Source organism: Solanum dulcamara, chromosome 12 (assembly GCF_947179165.1).
Source record: "Solanum dulcamara chromosome 12, daSolDulc1.2, whole genome shotgun sequence".
Lineage (NCBI taxonomy): Eukaryota > Viridiplantae > Streptophyta > Magnoliopsida > Solanales > Solanaceae > Solanum > Solanum dulcamara.
The window spans coordinates 57,885,393-57,911,200 of NC_077248.1; the positions used below are offsets into that span (position 1 = coordinate 57,885,393).

The 25,808-nt window shown below is 35.0% G+C and overlaps 1 pseudogene; it reads left to right on the top strand.

The window, feature by feature from the left end:
- Positions 1 to 23,807, top strand: part of LOC129875787 (homeobox-leucine zipper protein ROC8-like) — a 39,905-nt pseudogene extending 16,098 nt beyond the window's left edge.
- The last annotated feature ends 2,001 nt before the right edge of the window (positions 23,808 to 25,808 follow it).

Genomic DNA, 25,808 nt, shown 5'->3' on the forward strand with positions numbered 1-25,808 from the left:
GAGCGGAAGTCTAAAGTAAAGTAAAGAAATGAGATTCACACGAGTGTAGGAAGAACTAACTAAGGTAATCTACAGCTAAACTATACCTAAATGGACCCTCATAATCCTAGAAGGTACACTCGTACACAAGTTTAAATAAAAACCCGATCGTACCCCCATAAGTCCGATGAGTACACAAAATAGTTATAACTACTGAGAACTAAAATGGAGAACCTAAGATCGGAGAATGTAGAACTAAAACCTCAACCCAAACCAATAGAATCTAACAGAACGGAGGCCAAACCCCTCACAGGATGCTCCCTAGAAGTATCCAAGATCTGATCAAGTATCAAGTAACTGAGGCCGAACTTCTAATTTGATGATCGTTATAAGGACCCTAATTTATGAGGCTAGACCTCAAACCAGATGCTCGCTGAAGTGCCAATACAATTAAGGTCGGAGCTTGAATCTGGATGCCCGATACAGATGCCCAATATAGCTACTGTGTGTGCTCCCAAAGATTGATAGATTCCAAACTCCATTGATCACCATCCACACTTACACAATCAATGAAACCATCAAAATTGAATCCCAAAGCAATCTTAAATCGCAAAATGAAACCTATGTCGCCGTCGAAACTCGCAAAGCCGCAGAATCGGAGAAGTAAAGATAGAATGTCACTAGAGCAATCGTATCATCTAGCTAAGGCTCAACTATCAGACTCAAGTCTTCTACACCAGTCTACAAGGATCTAAGTCAGCCGAAATAATGTTGGAGCAAAGCTAAGGACTAATTGGGTCCGAATCATGCATTTCTAAGGCAAGCGCTATTCATACCTAGACTAAGGCCAAACATGCTTCAAATGAACAGTAAAACAAGAATTTCTCCCTTCTTAGACAAGCTTTGACTTCCCTACTTTATTTACAAATGTACCACAAGGCATGGATTATCAACAAAGCAAGTAGTATGCTCACAAATACCCGATAAAACCTAGAAAAGGCCTCAATCATGATTTTTAATCGGCTAAGCATTATTCAATACTACCCAATCCGAAATTCCAACTAATCAACACACAATTACATTCCCAAGCTCAATTTAAAGAAGGAGAAATCATAGCCTACCGTAGGCCAATCACGCACGCTCCAAAATCATGGATTTAGAGCTTTCCCATTCTTAACGGCCTCTGAATGTTGCCACGCTATCAATAATAGGTATACAACTTTAATACGGTCATTTTAACATTAAAATTACTAAAATCGTAGATGGACCAATTTAAGAGTTAAAATTAGGATTGTGAGACCCACTTTGGTAATTCTAGAATTTACTCCGTACAAAGGTTCTAAACACTAATCAATCCCAACATAAACATGCAAGCAATTCACCAATTTAGCTCAAAATACAACAATGAAAGCAGAAAAATGATTGATTTACCTTAAACGAAGGTTCTAAAGCTAATTATGACCACACAACGATGATCCTCTCAAAAACCTCACAATCTAGCCTTTTGAATCGCCCAAATCCACCTTAAAATGAGTGAGAAATCAATGTTTAAACTTATGATCTCAACTGAAATTTAGGACTTTAAAACCATTTACAGGCGTCGCAAAAGCGACCCCAAATCCGCTTAAGCGACCTCCACCAAGAGACGGGCTCCGCTTTAGCGACATCAAGTCACTTAAGCAACCAGTCGCTTTAGCGACCGTCTCTTTAGCGATCAGTGATCCCTTAAGAGATGGCACCCGATACGGCTGGTGCAATATGAGATTTGACATGGCCAAGTCTCCGATGAGGTGGTTGAGATTCGTTTGGAACCCCATGCGAGCAAATGAGATATGCTACCCCACCAAATTCGACGTTTCAAACTCAATGGTGCATTTAAAATTCTCACACGAGATCATTTTAACTAAAATTGGGTCCCACATCCAAGTGTCTTTTTAGCCAAATTCCACAATGGGCCTCGGGATTAGACCGGAAGCCTTGGGAAGTGCCTGAAGGGTCATTATAGACTAAACTCGACATTCTGGAACTAACCGCACTGACGGAATTTTCATCCGAATCGTTTTGCAAGAATATTGACCAAAGTCAACCTTAAGACAAATTTCAAGGCTAAAGCGCCAAATGGCCTCAAACTTGCATTGATTGCCCCAATACTCATGTCGGCCTTGCTACTAGCCTAATTTGTCACTCCGGAGCTGATGGAACAGTTAGAATTCTGTTCTCAGGTTGTTTACCTGAAGTTATGACCGAAGTCAACTTTTCAAGTTATAAAATCTCCAAAATAGGGAAACAAGCCTAAAATCCAAACGAATGATCAGGCGATCGAACAGTCAATGCCAGCAAGTCATAAATGACTTGAGGTCATTATAGGAACGCTCTAAATGATGGAAAGGAGACATTAAAGTAAAAATGACCTGAAGGGTCATTACAGTCGAACTAACTTCAAGCTAGTCAAAATGGTTTGAATAAATAAATTAGTGTGTTAATAGATTATTTGGTCTGAGCTACGCTTAAAATGGACCACAATCCAATTTTCCGACTCTAACAAAAAAAATTCTTTTTTGTTTTCATGTTATTTGTTTAATTACCAAACAATTTTTTTTATTACGTATATATTTAACATCTCAAATAATTTTAAAAAAAAAAGATATGCTAACAGGTTCTTTTATGAATAATTTGAGATACATTTGTTTTATCTATATCAATCAACTTTTAAGCATGCTACCTTGAGTTGCATCCAAATTGATCTTCCATGAAAATATGCCTAATCAAATTCATCAAAATTGGAGCGGGTTGGATAGATTATATTTTAATGGACTAAGTTTTTCATCCATGTAGAAATTAATCTTCGAAATATATATTGCCCATGAGGAAGAAAATGTATGTTGTCCAAAATTAGAGCGAAAATTTGATCATTTAAGCAAAGATGGAGTGAGGAAATAATTTTGAAACATTTTTAAAAAAGATTAATAACATTTAAGGTCCTTCAATTATTATTAAATTCTAATTTTGATACTTGCATCTAACTAAGTACGTACACATTCGATTAATTGAAATATACACTTTTGATTACCTTGCTTGTGAATATTCACAATTTTACAATAATTATTAATCGCCCCATCACTTAATTACCAAGATGTTATGTTAAGCTTGTATTGTTGCTCCATATTTAATGGTAATATAATCTTTAGATTATTTCATAGGACATCCATCTTTCATAGAAGGACTAGAAACAAATATTTTGATTAATTGAAAGTTAAATATCATTCGTCAAATATCACAAGAATCAAAATGTATCTATATTCTAGGGAGTGAAAATTAAATATTAATCTCATTCTCTTTATACATTTAATTTGCTTATAATAGCTGGTTTTATTTATCTATATAGTTATGTCATTAATTTTGTAATATATATTTCTTCAGACAAAAGTTGAGAGATTAGACAACAATGTTCTTCGAACAGAAAAAGAAAGATTCCGTTCTGAGAACATGACTATAAAAGAGGCAAAGAAAAACTTGTGTGCTATCAATGTGATGGTCCACCCATTGGAGAAGAACAAAGGGCACGTAATTTAGAAAAAAATGAAAGTAGAAAATCAATGGTTGAGAGAACAGGTAAACCTTTTATTTATCCTCTTTATTTATTTATTTTTTGCATTCTAATTTATTTATTTTCCTTCAAAAGAATTAGTTATATATAACGAGAGCCAGACACATCACTTGCCTTAGGCACCCACATTTGAGGGGCCCATTTTAGCAATGATAAAATTATTGTAGGTATATATATTCTTAAAATAAGATGTATTGTATGTTTTTGTCTTTAATTTAATACTGATTAAAAAGTCTTCTTTACCTTCTTATTAAACTCTAAATTCTTTGTCAAATTAAAATAACACAAATAAATCGAAATAAAAGGAGTATTATTTAGAGCAAAAAAAGTAATCTTTTCACATAAAAAGAAAAAAATAACTTTGCATCTCAAAATAATTTTTTAAGAAATATACTAAGAACTTTGCATCTTAAATAAACTAGAAAAATAGAATTCAAATAAAAAGTAGTAGTATTATTATTAAAAAATTTAAGCCCCCAATTCAGTTTTTTGGCTTCTTGAGCTTCCTCTGGCTCCACCTCTTCATCCGTATCATCAATTTCCTCTTCTTCATTTACTTTTATATACATGATAACATCCAGGTCCACCACTAGATCGATATCTTTTTTGTTTCTAATAAAGGTTTCTGGAACCACTTGATTGATGCTAATTCTGTCGTCTTGTTGTTTTTAGTCTGGATGTTGCTCTTATCCTTGCATTTTGTCTTCTTCTTCATTGTTTCTTGTGTTAAAATCTGTTCCGTTATTGTCATACACATTTGTCACCTCTTGTTGGTTTGATATCTTTTGAGTGTTGTCCAGATTGTTCTGAGGCTGATCTTTTTTATTTGGAATGTTTGAGGTGCCTAATTAAATTGGTGGTTATCATATGTTTTTAGTGCTTCTCATTTCCTCTTTTCCGTCGCTTACTAATAGGATTCTTGCCAACTTTAAATGTAACAATAGCTCTCTTTTTCGGCATTTTCTTGGTCTTTTTCCTTCTTCTATTCCTGATGAAATTGTCTCCCCCTTGTTGATCTGTTGTTTATTTGCTCATCATTGGACTTTAAACTTGTAACCTGTTCTTCCTTTTTATGAGTACTAGACTGATCCTCTTAATGTACATGCTCTTTCCCCTTCTGTGTTCCGTCATTGTTGATAACATTATTCATACATTTTCCTTGGGCATTGTTCTCCTTTCCTTGTTATTTTCCGTGGGCATTCGTAGCCACACTTTTGTTATTTTCTTTCCTTTGATAACATATATTTATTTTTATCTCCTTCCGTTTTCTTCTGGTTGTTATTGCTTTCTCCTATTTCTTGTACCTTATTCCCCTTTACCTGTTACACCAGTTAAATTCTGGATTCATCTCTTCTCGGTACTTATGAGTTGTGCCGGTCCTCGATAAGAGAGATCATCTTCAACTCACAGTCAATTAATTGAATAAAAATAATTTAAACTAGACACCGACAATAAATTATTTACTCTTTCTTTACTTTTTGGGTTCTCAAAATCATGTTTATTTTCCAGCATGCAAAAATATCAAATATCGTCTCAAGTTCTCGTGAAAGGTCTTTCACGACGGATGCAAATTTGACACCACCAGCGGATGAAAGTTTATTGAGCCAAATTATATCTGGCTCTCCCGTTGGATATCCTCCACCTTTACATCAAGAAAATAATCTTAATACTAATAATAATGTTCGAGCACATACAATAAATATTAATAATATGCCAATAATATCCCCATTAACACAACAAAATTATTATTTTTATCGCGATAATGGGGAGCAGTCAATTATTTTTATGGTAATTGCTCCTGCTATGAAGGAAATGCTTAGACTTTTGCAAGTGAATGATCCATTTTGGGTAAAATCATCAACTGATGAGAGGTGGTTTATTCAGCGTGAGAGTTGTGATGGAACATTTTCAAATTCAAATCGACCTTATAAATCATCAACTGCTCGAATTGAATCATCAAAGGATTGTGGAGTTGTGTCAATGACTCCAATTGAGTTGATCCAAATTTTTCTTGATCTGGTAAGTTTCTTTAAATGTTTTCATGTTATAACAGTTCAGTTCACAAGTAATATTAGCTACTTTGGATTTAGACTGATATGACTTTAGAATGTGATAATACTAGGGTCTAAGGCTTGCTCAGTAGAGTTAAAAATGTGTGTGCTAGCCCTTTTGGTATAGATTTTTGAAAAGTATCAGGTGTTTTAGAATTTGTTGAAAATTGGCAGCTTTTGATGCAGAAACGTACCATGCCAGTGTCATACATTTCGAACTTGAGAAAGTGAGAGATCCAAGTCACTGTTATGATTTTTTTGAAATCTAACACACTTACGTCATGGATTCCAAATTGGTTATTTTCAATGACTTTTGAATTTATTGACTATTTCTCAATTACTTTGAATTTGTGGTTACTTTTCAATAGGCCATTTTATTTTTTAATTTTCTACCATACAATATTGATTAAGATGAATTTAAATGGAGCAGACATGTATAATGAGTATTTACATAGCGGTTCCAAATTACATGAATTTTTTTCGAGGCATGTATATTATTATTGTTTAAACATTAATCATATACTTAAAAATGATTCATTTTGTATATGCAGATCAAATGGATGAACATGTTTCCTACTATAATCACGAAAGCTAGGATTCTTGATTTTCTTGATTCTGGAGATATGGGAATTTCTATACAATTGGTAAAATATTAATCCATCTTTTACATTTTTCTTTCCTAAACATTAAATTAACATTAAAAATATTTCATAAAAATGATCTAATTTTTTCTTGGTTCTTGAAAACAGATGTATGAAAAGTTGCATATTTTATCTCCTCTAGTGGAAGCTAGGGATTTTTTCTTCATACGTTGTTGTAAAAAACTTGATCAAAAAACATGGATAATGGTGGATGTTTCATACGATATATTCAAAGAGATTCAAACTTGTGGACCTTCTTATGCTTGGAAGTTTCCTTCTGGATGTCTAATTCAAGATACGGGCGATGGAAAAAGTTTGGTATGAATCACTTCCTCTCTCACTATATATGTATTGCAATTTATATATAAAAAAAGTAGCTCGATACATTAAAATCTTGCTATGCGCAATTTCAACGAAGGAACGGATCACAAGGACATACAAATCTATATTACATTTTTGTAAGAGGTTGTTTTCACAGTTCGAACCTAAAATATATATTACTATTTATGTGTAGCTTATTTTTCAAAGAGTATGTTACATAGGTAAAAAATTACGCATACCAATGTTTATCTCATGATGTCTATTTTTCATAATATGGTATAAGAATCAAACCTATTTTTGTTCTCGGTTTATCCAATTTCGGATCGTTATGTTATGTTGTTCACTTCAAATATTCAACTGTGGACGTGTGTCGGGGACTGTTTAAAGTGTCCCCATTATTCATTTAGAACATAATCATTTTATCTCCGTCTATAACCTTGGACAATCTCGCCATCAACCTTATAAGTTATATTTTGGGATTGTGTTAGATTCATTAACCATCTTTTTAACATGTTCTATCAGAGTCGTCAAACCTATCACTATTCTTAATTTAACAATGTTGAACACCTATCCATATTATGTTGTTCATGCCCCAAATGTTCATCCCTTACGCTAAGGCCCCTTGGTTAGCTTGCTGCAGGTACAGATGAAGAAGACTTGGATAAAGGCCGAAATGTATCCTTATATCGTCTTAAACAATCCTCACCTTATAAGATTGTCTACTAAAACACAAATTTACAACATACGTACCTATCAAAAATGTTTCCAATGATCAAGATAATCTTTTTCTTCCTTGATTTTTTTCTCTTTTTTAGGTTACTTGGATTGCACATGTTCAAATAGATGAAAAAAATCAGGTCAATCATATTTTTAGAGACTTGTTATGTGGTCGTCAAACATATGGAGCTAAAAGATGAATTGTTACACTTCAAAGGATGTATGGATTGTTACACTTCAAATGATGTCTGAGCAATATAATTTTCCAATAGATGCAACATGGCCTATTAGGCATGGTCTCAAAGGAGGTTCGATTTTATGTCTCCTTCTTTATATATTTTCATCTTTTTAAATTTTAATTTATCAAGTAAGACAAGAATCTATGTTAGATTTTCCATAACCTCAAGGCGACTTTGATTAAAAAAGAAAATCTTGATGTGTTCAAATCCATTCCTTTTCTTTGTTTATTTGAGACATGCCTTCTTTTTAAAAGTTTTCTTTTTCTTTAAAAGTGTGTTTGACATGAAAGTTTTTTTTTATAAATAAAATAAGTTATTTTTTGATGATTGACTAGAGAAAATGTTTTCTATGGAGCTGAAAAATGATCACCTCTCTTTCTTTTTTTTTTTTTGGCGAAAGTCATTTTTCCTTGTAATTATCACAATTTTCTTTAGGAATGTTCTTGGTATGATGATTTTCCCAAAAAATTAGCTACTTTCTAGAGATAATGTTTTCCAACCAAAGGAGCAGAAGAAATGATCACTTCTCTCATTTTTTGGGAAGCCATTTTCCTTCGCAATTATCTCAACTTTTAACGTTATATCAACACTTTAAGTACACTTATACGTTACTATCATCTTTAATACTTGAAGATCTCATCCAAACATTATTTTTTTTTGGTAATGTTATTATCAGGGATCAATCTTCATTAAATTTTCTTTGAAATACTTTTCCGAAAACAAATTATTCTTTGAAATAAGAGTAATTTTGCACCAAACACATCGTAATTTGATAAGTCAGTGTTTTTTTTTTTTTTGGTTAAGTTTTAATTTTAAATGGTTAATGATTTCAGAAGGGTTGAAAAGTGAGAAGAAGATATCTAAAAGGATGGTGAAGAGTTTTTGTGAAATCCTAAGCATAAGAGACAAATTAGATTTTTCAACTTCATTAGAGTTGAATGATGCATATAGGGTTTCTATAAGAAAAAATGAACAAACTACCCAACCAAAGGGCTTCATTGCCACTGCTGCTACTTCCCTATGGCTTCCTCTTTCATTTAAAACCGTTTTTAATTTTCTCAAAGATGAGAAGACTAGATATCAGGTATGTACCGGACCTCTTTATGACTTGGATTGTTCATATATTTTTATAGTTGTTACTTGTTAAATCGAAATATTATTATAGAGAACATATTAATATCACACAATATTGATATCCGTTCCAAAAAAAATTAGATGTTATAGTGAAATATTGTTATTATAAAGAGGTCTGATGGTATGCATCTTTACATCGTATATTTAATTTTAATTCAATGGACCAAACGTTTGATCAAAATATTTTATGCATTATCAATTCTTGTATAACTTGTTTCTTAACTAAACGACCCCTAAATGTACCCATGTAGATTAATTTTTTCAATTCTTGTAAAGACTTTTATGTGAAACTCACAAAAATATCAACTAATATCAGAATCGTGACTCTTAATTTAAAGTACAATGAGTTCAGTGTTACAAATTTTCGAAACCATTAAGTTTAGGTCATGAATTTGTCTGATTACTAATATTGGGCTCCTATGTTATGCTGTCTATATGTTCAGCTCATGGCATAAATTATACACAATTTCTTTTATTTTTTTATTATATAGTCTTATAATACTCATTTCATGAACCAACTTTTGTCAATTAAATTATGAGTTTGTTTATTGTTTCATTTTGATTTTTGTTTTTTATATTTTATTTTTAGTGGGATGTTTTGGCCAGAGGAAACAATGTGACTGAGTTAGCTCGAGTACGAACAGGAACATTACTTGGAAATGATATCACAATCATTCAGGTATTTGTCATAATTACGTCTTATAGTTTGCTATTTTCTTCTTTTATCAAGTTGTAAACATTAGAATTATATTGGATTTAAATTCGTAAATTAATTTAGACTATATTAAATTCAAGAAAATAGTCCAAATGATGTGGCAATCCAAGTCGAATTAAATGAGCCACTAAAATCACACCACGTGTCAAATTTATATGGCAATCCAAGTCAAATTAAAGGAGCCATTAGAATCATGCCATGTGCTAAAATTATGTGGTAATCCAAGTCAAATTAAATAAGCCACTAAAATCATGCCACGTGTCAAAGTTATGTGGCAATCTAAGTCAAATTAAATAAGCCACTAAAATCATGCCACGTGTCGAAGTTATGTGGCAATCTAAGTCAAATTAAATAAGCCACTAGAATAATGCCAAGTGTATAGGTGACATGTTCTGACCAACCAAATTAAAACTCTTCACCAAAGAAATCTGATTGGTCAGTTCAAACCGACCAATCAAATCACACCCTTATACCACTCCCTACAACTATAAATAGGGGTCCTCATTATTCTGAAAAGGGGTTTTTTGAAGAACAAGAAGCAAGAAGAGAACTCGTGGATCAAAGACCGCAAATTCTCTACAAAGCTACAAAGTTCAAGTAATCAAATTTAAGTTCAAGATCAAGAACGAAGAAGAATATCAAGATCAAGTTACTTGTTCATCTTTACTGTTCGTCATAACCATACAAGTGTTCGTGATGAATAATTCAAATCTAAATTCGAAGACGAAGATTCAAGATCAAGCTATTCAAGATCTTGACTCTAAATCAAATTCAAATTCAAGTTCAACGTGTTTCATATTATTTGAAGAATCAGAGGATTATCATAGAGATTGTCCGCATTACATTTTAAAATCAAATATTACACTTTATTACTCTAATTTTTCGGTCTTGATTATTTATTTTTCTCGGGTCGAAAATTTGTTGTTTACAAATTTTGGCACACCCAGTGGGACAATCTCTACCTCTCATCTCTTTACATCGATCATCAAACTTCAAGAACACTTAAATGGCATCTAAGAAGTTTGACTCCAGGACTATTATTGTTAAGGCTACTGATTCCAAGTTTTCCTCTGAGGTGGAGAACATACTAGATGCTACTATAGGAAGTTTGGGACCCATCACTAGGAACAGAGCAAACTTGCTAGGACAACAAGCACTTCAAGTATCGTCCGCATCAGTTCCTATTTTTGATCTTCCATCTTCAAAGGGGGCAAGATTCTTTCCGAATGAATTGGAAGAAGGAGAGAATATAACTGATATTGTTGAAAAGACGTTGGCTCGACTTAGTCCTTTTAACACGAGGAATTGCACTATTCAAGATGAAGATGATGTCTTGATCACTAGATCTGCCTCAGTCACTCCACGTAACTTGTTTCAGACAGATTTCAGTTTGAGAGAAAATCCATGCTTTGCCCCATCATCCATAACGGCCATCCAAGCGATGATGACTAACTGGCGATTTTGACGAAGGCAATTGAAGGTCTAACAAAATATATGCAAGATCAGGATAATGTAATTGTCAAGTTGACGGACAGAGTTGAGAATGTTATGGAGGGGGACTCAAGTCATGCACTTGGAAAACGTCCGATGATACAAGAAAAGGGAGATTCAGTTACAAAGCAAATAAATGTGGGTGATGAGCTGCAAGTATCTGCTGAAGGAGGAATTCTCATTCATCAACTGAAGGACTTCATTATGGGAACTATCAAAGATAAGTATGACGTGTCTTCAAAGTCATCATTCACGTATGCAAAGCCATACACTTCAAGAATCGATGTTTTGAAGATGCCTGAAGGTTATCAACCTCCAAAATTTCAACAATTTGATGGAAAGGAAAATTCAAAGCAACACATTGCCCATATTGTACAACTTGTCTCTAAAGCGAATCCTATCAAGTTTGTCATGTCCAAGCCTGTCTTAAGTGATAGATTAGCAAGGTGGTACCTCCAGTTTCAACAATTTAAAATTGTGTATATATCTCAGAAGGCAGTAAAAGGACAAGTGCTAGCAGATTTCTTGGCCAATCATCCAATTTCGAATGATTGGGAGTTATCTGATGAATTACCTGATGAAGACGCAATGATAGTGGAAATTCAGCCACCTTGGAAGATGTATTTTGATGGTGCTGCACATCGTGAAGGAGCCGGTGCTGGAGTGGTATTTGTCACTTCCCATGAAGAAGTTTTGCTATACTCCTTCACTCTAACACAACACTGCTCCAATAATGTTGCTGAATATCAAGCACTCTTACTTGGGCTTGAGATGGCCATTGATATGAAATAATTACAACTACAAGTTTTTGGGGATTCCAAGTTGGTGATCAATCAAGTCTTGGGTAATTATGAAGTAAAGAAGCTTGAGTTAATCCCATACTGCAATTACGCTCAAAAGATGATAGGGTGGCTTGGAGAGGTGACTATTCAACATGTCCCAAGAAAGGAAAATAAATAGACTCTCTCCTTCTATTTATTTTCATCATTGGTATTGACAATTTTGATATTCCTTTTTACACATCCTCTTGAGTTCAAGAATACACGAGGTACGTTTTTTTTTTTAAAAAAAATTGCATCGTTATACATATGTACCCGCAGTGATGTTGTAAACGACTTTTGGGAGGGTAAAACACAATTATTATTTTTTCATTTTTTTTTTCATTTTTTTTTTTGCAAATGCCTACCCTTTATTCTGTCTTCCAAATCCAATTAGAATTCCGAAAGGACACACTCCTTTTAGAATATGGATAGCCCAAATTTTCACAATTTCACATCCAATTAGGATTTGGAGAGAATAAATTTGTATCATTTTACTAGAGTCCTACCCAAAAAGTAGTTATAATTACTTTGGAAGAAGGACTCTCTCACCATCACTACTTGTCTATAAATAGACTCTCTCCTATTTATTTTCATCATTGGTATTGACAGTTTTGATACTTCCTTTTGCATATCCTCTTGAGTTCATCAACATATGAGGTACATATATATATATATATATATATATATATTATTATTATTATTATTTTTTTTTGTTTTTTTTTGTTTTTTTTTTTGCAAATGAAAATATTACTTCATATACAATAAACTTTTCTTCTATTGGTCTAAGTCAAAGACTTTACACCGTTTGAGATAAAGACTTTACATGATTTATGGCAAAGACTTTACACCGTCTGAATCAGAGGCATTTCATAGTCCAAGCTAAAGACTTTACACCGTTTGAGGCAAAGACTTTACATGATTTGTGGCAAAGAAAAGGCATTCTATGGTCCGAGCTAAAGACTTTACACCATCTAAGGCAAAGATTTTCCATGATTTGTGGCAAAGACTTTACACCGTCTGAGTCAGAGGCATTCCATAGTCCAAGCTAAAGACTTTACACCGTATGAGGCAAAGACTTTACATGATTTGTGGCAAAGAAAAGACATTCCATAGTACGAGCTAAAGACTTTACACCGTCTGAGGCAAAGACTTTACATGATTTGTGGCAAAGACTTTACACCGTCTGAGTCAGAGGCATTCCATAGTCCAAGCTAAAGACTTTACACCGTCTGAGGCAAAGACTTTACATGATTTGTGGCAAAGAAAAGGCATTCCATAGTCCAAGTTAAAGACTTTACACCGTCTGAGGCAAAGACTTTACATGATTTGTGGCAAAGAAAAGGCATTCCATAGTCCAAGCTAAAGACTTTACACCGTCTAAGGCAAAGACTTTACATGATTTGTGGCAAAGACTTTACACCGTCTGAGTCAGAGGAATTCTATAGTCCAAGCTAAAGACTTTACACCGTCTGAGGCAAAGACTTTACATGATTTGTGGCAAAGAAAAGGCATTCCATAGTCCAAGCTAAAGACTTTACACCGTCTGAGGCAAAGACTTTATATGATTTGTGGCAAAGACTTTACACCGTCTGAGTCAGAGGCATTCCACAGTCCGAGCTAAAGACTTTACACCATCTCAGGCAAGGACTTTACATGATTTGTGGCAAAGAAAAGGCATTCCATAGTCCGAGCTAAAGACTTTATACCGTCTAAGGCAAAGACTTTACATGATTTGTGGCAAAGACTTTACACAGTCTGAGTCAAAGACATTCCACAGTCCGAGCTAAAGACTTTACACCATCTAAGGCAAAGACTTTACATGATTTGTGGCAAAGACTTTACATGATTTTGTGATAAAGACTTTACACTGTCTGAGTCAAAGACATTCAATAGTCCGAGCTAAAGACTTTACACCGCCTAACGCAAAGACTTTACATGATTTGTGGCAAAGACTTTACACCATCTGAATTAGGCATAGGCCTTGCTCAAAGAATATAGTCCTTCATTATTGAGATTCATTACCATGATTATTGAATTACTAATTTAAGTGCTAACACTTTTTTTTACAGATTGAATCATGGTTTATTTTAGAGATTTGACTTTCTCTTCTTCAGAGTTGCGATACCTTTTGTGTTTCGATAGTATAAGAGATATATCATTGTATGAGAGCACCAAGCCAGGAGAGACTTAATTTATTAGAAACCAACTTTCTTAATCTAAAACATATCTAAAATGTATAGCTCAAGTCCCTTAGGATCGTTCTAAACAAACTTCAAAAATGAACTTCACATGGAGGAAAGCTGACAGATTCATATTCGTATGATCTTATTAAAAAAAACTCATATCTCAGCGTAGAGAAGCCGAAAAGAAGATTCATAGAACAACAACATGTACACTAATCACAGCTAATAGCTTTACGGATTTGTACAAATATTTTTTTGAAGTCACTTCAAATTCTGTCTTGATTGGCCCTCTCTAATTCACACGTTATATATGAAAATCTACGAGAATATTGTGATGCTCAAATAATAGCGTGCCCCATTTCTTTTGAACTTACGAGACTAAACTTAGGATGTAAGTCATGGATTACGGTGAAGAGGGTCAAGAGAGACTATGGGTTCTTTGGATACTCATTCGACTGAACTCAGAATGTAATTCTAAGCGCCTACGTACCTCAGTGAAGAGGATCAAGTCATAACGTATTTTTGAGAGAATGAATTTTTTTTGTGTGTGTGTCCTAATTTTTGCCTAGGCCGCCTCTTTCGAGATTTTCAACCTAACGGACCCATTTTTTTTGGGTGCCGTGCACAGTTTATACTCTTGTGGGCCAGGAGTAACATGCAGTTTATACTCGTACCTTAAGGAGTGTGTTTCTTTTCTTCAGGGATAGTATCTCTTTATGAACTTTCCGTTAATAGGGCCAATGCACAATCCTTTTGAGTCAATTAGTTTGTAAGCGCCACTTGAGTATATTTCTTGTACCACATATGGTCCATCCCATTTAGTGGAGAACTTGCTTCTAGACCGACGAGAAGTAATAATGGGACTTCTTACAACAAGAACTTGATCACCCACTTGGAAGCATCTAAGACGAACCTTCTTATTAAAAGATCGAGCTAGATGAGCTTGATAACATTCCAGACTTTGTTGGGCCTCTAGTCTTTTTTCGTCAAGAGCCTCCAATTCTTTAAGACGTAACCAAGCATTTTCTTCATCAGTGAGCCCTTCTTGAATAGCAAGGTGCAATGACGAAATTTGACGTTCAAGTGGAAGAACTGCTTCAACTCCATAAACAAGAGAATAGGGAGTCGCTTGTGTTGGCATGCGATACGTAGTCCTATATGCCCAAAGAATCTCTTTCATTCTTTCATTCCAATCTCTTTTAGACTTGGAAACAACTTTTTTCAACAAGTTGCAGAGTGTCTTGTTAAATGCTTCAGCGAGACCATTAGCAGCCGCATAATACATAGAGGAATTGCGTTGCTTGAAGCCAAAAAGATCACATATCTTCGTCATTAACTTGTTATCAAATGGCTTGCCATTATCTGTCAATATGTATCGAGGAATACCAAAATGGTAGATAATATTGACTCGAATGAAGTTGGCGACATTCTCTTTCTTTACTTCTCTAAGAGAAACAGCTTCTGCCCATTTTGAGAAGTAGTCAGTTGCAGCCAAGATGTACAAATGTCCACCAGAGGACTTAGGTAATGGTCCAACCACATCTAAAACCCAAGCTTCAAATGGTCATGAGTCAATAGTTGGGTGCAATACTTCTGGGGGTTGATGTATAAAATTCGCATGGAATTGGCAAGATTTATATCTTCGAACGTAATCCAAGCAATCTTTCACCATGGTTTGCCAGTAATATCCCATTCTTTTTATGTGAAAATGAAGTTTTGGCCCAGAATGATGCGCTCTACATACTCCAGAATGTGCTTCTTGCATAGCTTGAGTAGATTCATCTGCCCCCAAACATCGTAAGAGAACTCCATCGAACGACCGCCTGCAAAGTGTATTTTTATAATAATGAAAACGAGGGGCTCGTCGTCAGATTTCTATTTTTCTTCGAAGGTTTTTTCGCAATATTCCATAACACAAATAATCTATTATTGGTTGTCTCCAATCGTCAATTTCAGCTTCCTAAGTGGTGATAACTTGTTGAAATTCTTCTTCATGCTCATATGGAGGTGGAGTTATCCATCTTTGGCAAACCACAACTTGCATTTCATCAGGAGATACTAATGCAGAAGCTAAAGCTGCCAATGCATCAGCCTTTTTATTTTCCTTTCTTGGGACATGTTGAATAGTCACCTCTCCAAGCCACCCTATCATCTTTTGAGCGTAATTGCAGTATGGGATTAACTCAGGCTTTTTTATTTCATAATTATCCAAGACTTGATTGATCACTAACTTGGAATCCCTAAAAACTTATAGTTGTAATTGTTTCATATCAATGGCCATCTCAAGCCCAAGTAAGAGTGCTTGATATTCAGCAACATTATTGGAGCAGTATTGTGTTAGAGTGAAGGAGTATGACAAAACTTCTCCATGGGAAGTGACAAATACCACTCTATCACTGGCTCCTTCACGATGTGCAGCACCATTAAAATACATCTTCCAAGGTAGCTGAATTTTCACTAGCATTGCGTCTTCATCAGGTAATTCATCACATAACTCCCAATCATTCGGAATTGGATGATTGGCCAAGAAATCTGCTAGCACTTGTCCTTTTACTGCCTTCTGAGATATATACACAATTTTAAATTATTGAAACTAGAGGTACCACCTTGCTAATCTATCACTTAAGACGGGCTTGGACATAACAAACTTGATAGGATTCGCTTTAGAGACAAGTTGTACAATATGAGCTTGGAAGTAATGCTTCATCTTCTGAATCGAGAATACGAGTGCCAGACATAACTTCTCAATAGGTGAATACTTGATCTCGTTTTGTGTCATCATCCTACTCAAGTAATATAGGGCATTTTCTTTCCCTTCATTATTTTCTTGTGCGAGAAGTGCTCCTACTGACCTTTCTTGCTCTGCGATGTATAAAATCAACGGTTTTCCAGGTATAGGAGCTACAAGTACTGGAGGTTTCATCAGATAAGACTTTATGTTCTCAAAATCATTGGTACAAGCTTGGTCCCATTCAAAAGGAACATCTTTCTTCATAAGGCGACTGAATAGTTGACATCTCCCAGCCAGATTTGAGATAAACCTCCTAAGATATGCTAATTTTCCTTGTAATCTTTTCAACTCATGAATATTTTTTGGCTCAGGCATCTTCAAAATAACATCTATCTTATCTTGGTCAATCTCGATTCCTCGTTGTCGAACAATAAAACCGAGAAACTTTCCCGAAGTAACTCCAATGACACATTTTAAAGGGTTCATTTTGAGTTGATATCTTCGAAGTCGTTCAAACACCATTCTCAAATCTTGCAAGTGGTCATAACTCTTCTTTAATTTCACCACTAAGTCATCGATATAACACTCAACATTTTTATGAAGCATGTCATCAAAAATATTCTGCATGACTCATTGATAAGTGGCTCCAGCATTTTTTAAACCAAAAGGCATTACTTTGTAGCAATATATACCTTTAGGAGAGCGAAATGCAGTAAGTTCTTCATCCCTTGGTGCCATCCGAATTTGATTGTATCCAGATGAACCATCCATGAAAGACATTGCCTTGTATCCAGTTGTAGTATCAATCATAAGCTTAGGGATTGGAAGAGGAAATTTATCCTTAGGGCATGCATTATTGAGATCTCTAAAGTCAACACAAACTCGTATTTGGCCATTCTTCTTTCTTACAGGTACAATGCTTGAAATCCATGTAGGATATTTGACTTCACGAATGAAACCTGCTTCAATGAGCTTGTTAACTTCAGTTTCGATCAAAGGAACTAGTTCAGTTCTAAAGCGATGTTGCGCTTTTTAATAGGATGAGTGCCTCGTTTCACAGCAAGACGATGAACTGCAACTTTAGGGTCTAATCCTGGCATTTCTTTGTCACTACAAGCAAATACATCCCTAAATTCCATAAGCAGCTCAATATATTTCTTCTCTTCATCGTCATCCAGTGAAGCACTTACATATGTAGGCCTTATATCATCATCAACCCTAAGATTTACTTCCTTCAATGCATCAACAGTATTCTTTATCCCTTCCTCGAGTTTAGGTGGCGCGTCTTCAGCATCCTCATCTTTTTGAGGATCATCATCATTAAAAGATATGTGATTTGATGATACCACACTTTTTTCATCTTCATCTCGCTCTCTAGTGTGAACTATGGTATGAGTTCTTGCTCTCAGGACATCTCCACATGAAACTACAAGTTTTGTCTCTCGCCTCATTCTAGAAGGGATCAAACTGGGCTAATTCTTGGGTGAATTATGCTCCCGAGCATGTACCCATTCTTCTATTGTTCTATAATTTCCTTGGCGCTTGTATTTATTCTTCATTGGTCCCAATCGATCAAACACTGAAGTTTTTGGAGTTGATTCTATTAGCCGATCAGATGCAGAAATGTTAGGAGTCATGCCACTAAGTCGATCAAACACAGAAGGCTTCTTGTTGAACATCATCGGTTCTTCCACAGGGGTAATGTAGTTGATGCTCATCTTTTTTATAGAGATTCGGATGGGTGATGGTTGTTTGTAACCCAAGCCTTGGCGTGATTGCTTCACATCATACCCTCTCTCTATCATCATCCTTTGAGTTGGATTTAGGCCATGATTTGCCCTTTCAATAACTTCATTTGGAAGCTTCCCTACTTTAACAGCTTCATTGGGATTATATCCCGCTTTCACCAATAACTTATATGCATTCGGGTCAAAACCCTCATTTGTACGCTTTTAGGAAGTGATTCATGTGAATTATGATTCGATGGTCTGACAAATCCTTGCATCATTTTTGAAGGTGATTCGATTGCATCAATTCACTTGATAGGAAATGTCGACTTACTACTCTGCAACTTAGAGGGTGGGATCTTGACTTTGTTTGTCTTTGGGACATAGTGAGAAACAGGAATCATTCTCTTACTGGAAGATGCCTCACTTGTTTTAGGTACTTTACTCATATCTGAAAGCGTTTTATCCTTTTCAATCATGACCCTCGCATTATCAGGTGCTTCATCAACCCTTTTTGTTATATCAGCAGGTATCGCGTTATCAACTTTAACTTCTTTTGAAACATGATTCTTTAAGTAGAATTTTGTATCAGCAAAGTGCGCTTCCGTCTGGGTGAAAGGTTCATCATCAGCAACTACCTTTTTTTGAACCCCATCTTCAAAGTATTTGAAACATTGATGGTAGGTGGACGGTACCACTTTGTTCTCATGTATCCATGGTATTCCTAACAAGATATTATACGAGGTCTTTGAGTCAATAACATGCATCCATGCACTTGAACGCATATCCCCCATCGTTATATCTAATTTGATAGCACCAATGGCTCTCTATCCTCCTTGGTTAAAACCTTGAATCATCAGACGGCTTTCAGATAGTTCATTTATCGGTATTCCAAGTTCTTTCACAGTATGAATAGGGAGAATATTGACCCCAGATCCATCATCTACCATGATCCTATTTATTTTATGTCCACGCACAAAACCTACCATATATAAAGGACGATTATGCAACACTTCACCCAATAAAAGATCATCATTAGTGAATATAAACTTCGCATCACAAGTGTCCACTTCTTCAGAGTGAGGCTTTATAGAGCCTTCATGTGATGGAGGTAATGATGGTGAAGAGCTTTCTACCATCGTCTCTTCTCTATCAATGTTGCAACACGAGGCCTTGGTGTCACGATGAGAAATCTTTTCACGACACCAACTTGGCAAGAATTCCTCTAATGTCACCGGAGGACGTTGCTTTTGATAGTAATTTACCCCGACTCTTGACTTCTTCACATTCTTCTTTACCCTTTGAGTTTTAGGGGTAGGTGGATGGCACCACTTTTTTCTCATCTTCGCTCTAGTCACTTGTTTATTTGGTTCTTTGTGCAAGCTTATTTTACGATGTCTTCGTCGTGTCACTAAAATCCATCCTTCATCATCAGTATAAGCACCGGAAGATTAGTTTCCCTCTAGAGGTTTATCTTCCCTTATTACTTCATTCATCAAAGGAACAAGCGATGATACGTTAACATCTATTGGTTTGAAGTCACCAAATTTAATCATCTTTGATGGTGATGTGGCTAGGTCATCACCACTATCATGTATTTCAACAAAGTTGCAAAGAACTATAGGGTCGAGTGAACCGAAAGTGACAGAGACTTGATTTCAACTCTCCTTCTTATCTTCAAGCAATATCTTTCCTTCACGGGCCAAGTCCATGATATTTTCCTTAAAGATAAAACACTTTTCAATAGGATGGCCTATCAAACGGTGATATTTGCAGTAATTTGGATCATTAGTCTTCCCAGCCTCATTTGGACGCTTCATTTTAGGTAGCTCAAAGAGTTTTAATGCTAGAAGCTCTTCGAAAATTGCTGAAACATCTGAGTCCAAGAAAGGATACTCTTTGGCCTGCATTTCCTTCAAAGTCACCTTTCTACCAGCATTATTCTGAACAGTCGTGGTCTTCACCCTTTGATTCTTGCTTAGATTTGTAGCCACTTTCAAAGGTACGGCATTAACACTCATCGACTCCTTGTTTCCAAATTTAGGTGCCGATTTTCCCCCTTTCTTTACCTCCATTTTGTCTTTTCCCTTGCGAGGCCCATAAATAATTGGTCCTTCAATCCCGCTTGTAGAAATGCTCAACTCCATATCATGAGCACATGTGGCTAGTTCCTCAAATGATTTGGGTTTAATACCCTGTAGGATATAACGAAGTCCCCAACACATTCCTTGAATACATATTTCTATTCCGGAAGTTTCACTAAGCCTATCCTTATAATTGAGGCTTGCATTTCTCCATCAGTTGATGAACTCAATGACATGTTTATCTTCCCATTGACGTGTATTTGTGAGTTCAACCATGCTCACAGTACGCCTTGTGCTATAGAAGCGATTAAGAAATTCATGCTCAAGTTGTTCCCAACTATCAATAGAGCTTGCCTCGAGATCTGTATACCAGTCAAAGGCATTTTCTTGTAAGGAGCGCATAAATTGCTTGACCAGATAATCTCCATATATTCCAACGTTATAGCAAGTTTCAATAAAATGGGCAATGTGTTGCTTTGGATTTCCCTTTCCATCAAATTGTTGAAATTTTAGAGGTTGATAACCTGTAGGCATCTTCAAAACATCGATTCTTGAAGTGTATGTCTTTGCATACGTGAATGATGACTTTGAAGACACGTCATACTTATCTTTGATAGTTCCCATAATGAAGTCCTTCAGTTGATGAATGAGAATTCCTCCTTCAACAGATACTTGTAGCTCATCACCCATATTTATTGCTTTGTAACTGAATCTCCCTTTTCTTGTATCATTGGACGTTTTCCAGGTACATGACTTGAGTCCCCCTCCATAACATTCTCAACTCTGTCCATTAACTTGACAATTCGATTATTCTGATCTTGCACATATTTTGTTAGACCTTCAATTGCCTTCGTCAAACTCGCCAGTTGTTCTTCAACAGTTGAGGTGTTAGTCATCATCGCTTGGATGGCTGTTATGGATGATGGGGCAAAGCATGGATTTTCCCTCAAACTAAAATCTATCTAAAACAAGTTACGTGGAGTGACTAAGGCAGATCTAGTGATCAAGACATCATCTTCATCTTAAATAGTGCAATTCCTCGTGTTAAAAGGACTAAGTCGAGCCAACGTCTTTTCAACAATATCAGCTATATTCTCTCCTTCTTCCAATTCATTTGGAAAGAATCTTGCCCCTTTTGAAGATGAAAATCAAAAATAGGAACTAATGCGGACGGCACTTGAAGTGCTTGTTGTCCTAGCAAGTTTGCTCTATTCCTAGTGATGGGTCCCAAACTTCCTATAGTAGCATCCAGTATGTTCTCCACCTCAGAGGAAAACTTGGAATCAGTAGCCTTAGCAATAATAGTCCTGGAGTCAAACTTCTTAGATGCCATTTAAGTGTTCTTGAAGTTTGATGATCGATGTGAAGAGATGAGAGGTAGAGATTGTCCCACTGGGCGTGCCAAAATTTGTAAACAACAAATTTTCGAGCTGAGAAAAATAAATAATCAAGACCGGAAAATTGGAGTAATAAAGTGTAATATTTGATTTCAAAATGTAATGCGGGTTACAATCTTTATGATAATCCTCTGATTCTTCAAATAATATGAAACACGTTGAACTTGAATTTGAATTTGTTTTAGAGTCAAGGGCTTGAATAGCTTGATCTTGAATCTTCGTCTTCGAATTTGGATTTGAATTATTCGTCACGAACACTTGTATGGTTATGACGAACAGTAAAGATGAACAAGTAACTTGATCTTGATCTTCTTGAACTTGAATTTGATTACTTGAACTTTGTAGCTTTGTAGAGAATTTGCAGTCTTTGATCCACGATCTCTCTTCTTGCTTCTTGTTCTTCAAAAAACCCCTTTTCAGAATAATGAGGACCCCTATTTATAGTTGTAGGGAGTGGTATGGGGGTGTAATTTGATTGGTCGGTTTGAACTGACCAATCAGATTTCTTTGGTGAAGAGTTTTAATTTGATTGGTCAGAACATGTCATATATATACGTGGCATTATTCTAGTCGCTTATTTAATTTGATTTAGATTGCCACATAACTTCGACACGTGGCATGATTTTAGTGGCTTATTTAATTTGACTTAGATTGCCACATAACTTTGACACATGGCATGATTTTAGTGGCTTATTTAATTTGACTTGAATTACCACATAATTTTAGCACATGACATGATTCTAATGGCTCCTTTAATTTGACTTGGATTGCATATAAATTTGACACGTGATGTGATTTTAGTGGCTCATTTAATTCGACTTGGATTGCCACATCATTTGGACTATTTTCTTGAATTTAATATAGTTTAAATTAATTTATGGATTTAAATCCAATATAATTCTAATGTTTACACAAGTAATGATAATTCACTATTACTCGAGAATGAAATAAAATTACTAATTATTTTAATTCATCTTGTTTTCACATGTAGAAACATCAAATTTTCTAACTTGTATCATTTTTCCCTTTATTTTTTTAATTTTTGATTATTAAATCAAAAGGCATTTTCTATGGTCCAATTTTATTTTTGTGTTGTAAAATATTAAGCATAAAAAATCAAGACTAGCTTTTGCCGCATTTAATTTATATACACTTTCAACTTGAAAATCTTCTTCACATTATCATAACTTACATATTATAGCAAGTTGTCATTTGTCTTATTTTCTGGATTAATAATTGCTCTTATTTTTAATTTCTATCTTTTAAGTGAACTATATATATATATATATATATATATATATATATATATTTGTTGATATGTTGTTAAATAGGTTATAATGAACGATAAGATTGTTGATAATACATTATTAGATGGGATTAGCAACAATATTTTTTATTTGCTTAGCGACAAAATTTGTCGATCACTTATTCTTACTCTTTTTAGTGCTTATACTAATATTTCTTTAATTGTTGTAATGTATATGCAGTCTTATATGCTGAAAGAGAATGACATGTTAGTTCTTCAAGAGTCAAGCATCGATGAAATGGGAGCATTTTTAATCTAGTCACCCATAGATTTATCAATAGTCACTTCAATTTTCAATGGAGGTGATGCCACAAAAGTTGCCATTTTGCCCTTAGGTATCATCATAAGTCTCGACGATCGCCTTGCCTCGGAAAGGGACAAAAATGGAAATGGACAAGATGGTTCTGTCTTGACAGTGGCTTTTCAAAAAATGATTTGTGCCAATAATAATTCAATCTCCCAGGAACAACATGTGGAGGCAGTGACTTCTGTTCTTAACCTTTTAAGCTCTACAGTTTTACAAATCAAAGTAGCATTGGGTTTTTATGATTAAAAATTATGATGGTTTAGTTTCAGATTGTTATTTTATTTTTGGAGATTTAAACATAGACAAATTGATATGTTTGAAGGATGATGTGTTCCCTTCTTTGTGACTTATGAAAATCTTAAGACCATGATTGCTATTGTCTTTTTATATTGATAGACTAAATTTTGAGACTTCTCATTTATTCGGTTATTTAATTTTTAGTTTGTTTGGCCAAATTATCAAAATCTGCTAAGGAAGATGCAAGAAGGCTCAAGGTCTACTTCCTAAAGAATTTAGTTAATTGGTTGGTTAGATTTTTTCTTAAAAAGATAATAAAGATAGGAGGTAGCAGACTTTGGAAAGGCTACTAAGGACCGGGTGAAGAATGAAAAACGTCCGCTAAAGCGAAAGCTGAAATCAAAAAGAAAGAAGAGAAATTGGGCCATCTTTGCGCGAGGAACTGTCTGAAAGTGAAAGGCATCATCCTAGAATCCAGAGCATTTCGTCGAAATACATCCTGTCCTTTGTATAGTATACGGCTAAGTGACTTCATAACCTCAACCCACTTTTTTGGAAATTCTAGAGAATGTTTGGTATCCTGAAATTTGGAAAATGATAGATTTCCAAAAAATAAGTAAAAATAGAATGAATGTGAACGACGGCCAGACTGAGAAGGCACACTTCATTCCCAAGCCAATCGTGCAAAATTCTTGCAACTACGGAAACTACACACTTGGAGACAGGGACAGGCTTTCGAATGAAAGCATGGGCATCTGCTATTAAGAGGAAGCAGTAGATCGTCGATTGAAATGTGTGGTTTTGAAAACAAATATTTCTAAAAAGTAATAATTTGTTCTTGGCTAATAAAAAATATATTTTTTTTGGTCATTATGTTTATCCTTTATCATGTAACAGTTTCATGCCTTTCTGATTTTCCAAGTCATATATATATACATACACACATGTTTGTGGATGGAATTATGTGTAAAGATTTAGTAACATGGACAGTTTCCACCGTCCTTTTAATGTTATACGTTTTTTTAAAAAAAATAGTTATCTTGTATCCCCCATTGACATACTTTAGACAAACCATTGTCAGGTCCTCCTCCTCTTCTCTTCTACCAACTCATTTTGTCTCTATTGTAGGTTGTTTTTTTTTCCATCTTTGGTCAAAGTAGGCACATCGGTATTTTAGGGTACACTAATAGCTATCTGTGTCCTTAGAAACAAAAAATGACAACAAATGACAGTTATCAAGTTGAAGCAGACCCTTAGCCTTTCCCAGAAGATGATTGAAGGAATGGATCATCAATTTTTGATCATTGCTTGAAAAAAGTTTAGAAAGATAATCTGCTACTTGGTTTCCCTCTCTAGTAATAGTGAGTGATTTGGATTCTATCCCTCTTCGTGTAGTTATTGATGTTATCCACATTTTGCCCCAAGATTTAGGTTGAAAGTGTCATCCTTTGTCAGCATGTTGTCTACAAGCATTTTTTTTCTTCTCGAAAAACCCTAAATTTGGGGTGAATTTTATAAATAAAAGAACAATAGTTTACAATATGTCAGGCCGAAGATAAAAACAAAATGAAAACAATACATAAGACTCCTATAATTAATTCTTCTGCAAATATGAACCAACCTTAATGTACTGCTCTAGAGTGTGGTAACAAGAATGTGAAAATTGATTATTGCCAGGAAAAAGGCTTTCTGTAATTTATTCAGTTGATATTGTGAACAAGGTTTATTACAATGTGTTAACCATATACAAGCTACCATGGTTAATAATTTGTTAGAGCTAGTTGAAGTTTGTTAGAGGTTAGTTATAGGTTGATAGTGACTTGTAACTAACTACTCTAACTCTATAAATACAACTCACTCACACCACATGAATGATGAGAGTGTGTATGCACAATGTGACTATTGAGAGCAATGTGATCTTCTCTTCTTTTCTCTTCTTCTCTGCAATATCTCCTCTGCTTCTTCTTAGTCTACTGCACCTGCAGCTTCTCATCTTCTTCTTCCGTCGTTCTTCTCGTCTAACTCGTCTTGATTCATATAGTCATCTAACAAGACTCAATCAATGAAGTTATCATGGTATCAGAGCATTTGGTAAGATCCTAGAACTGAAACAAACAGTT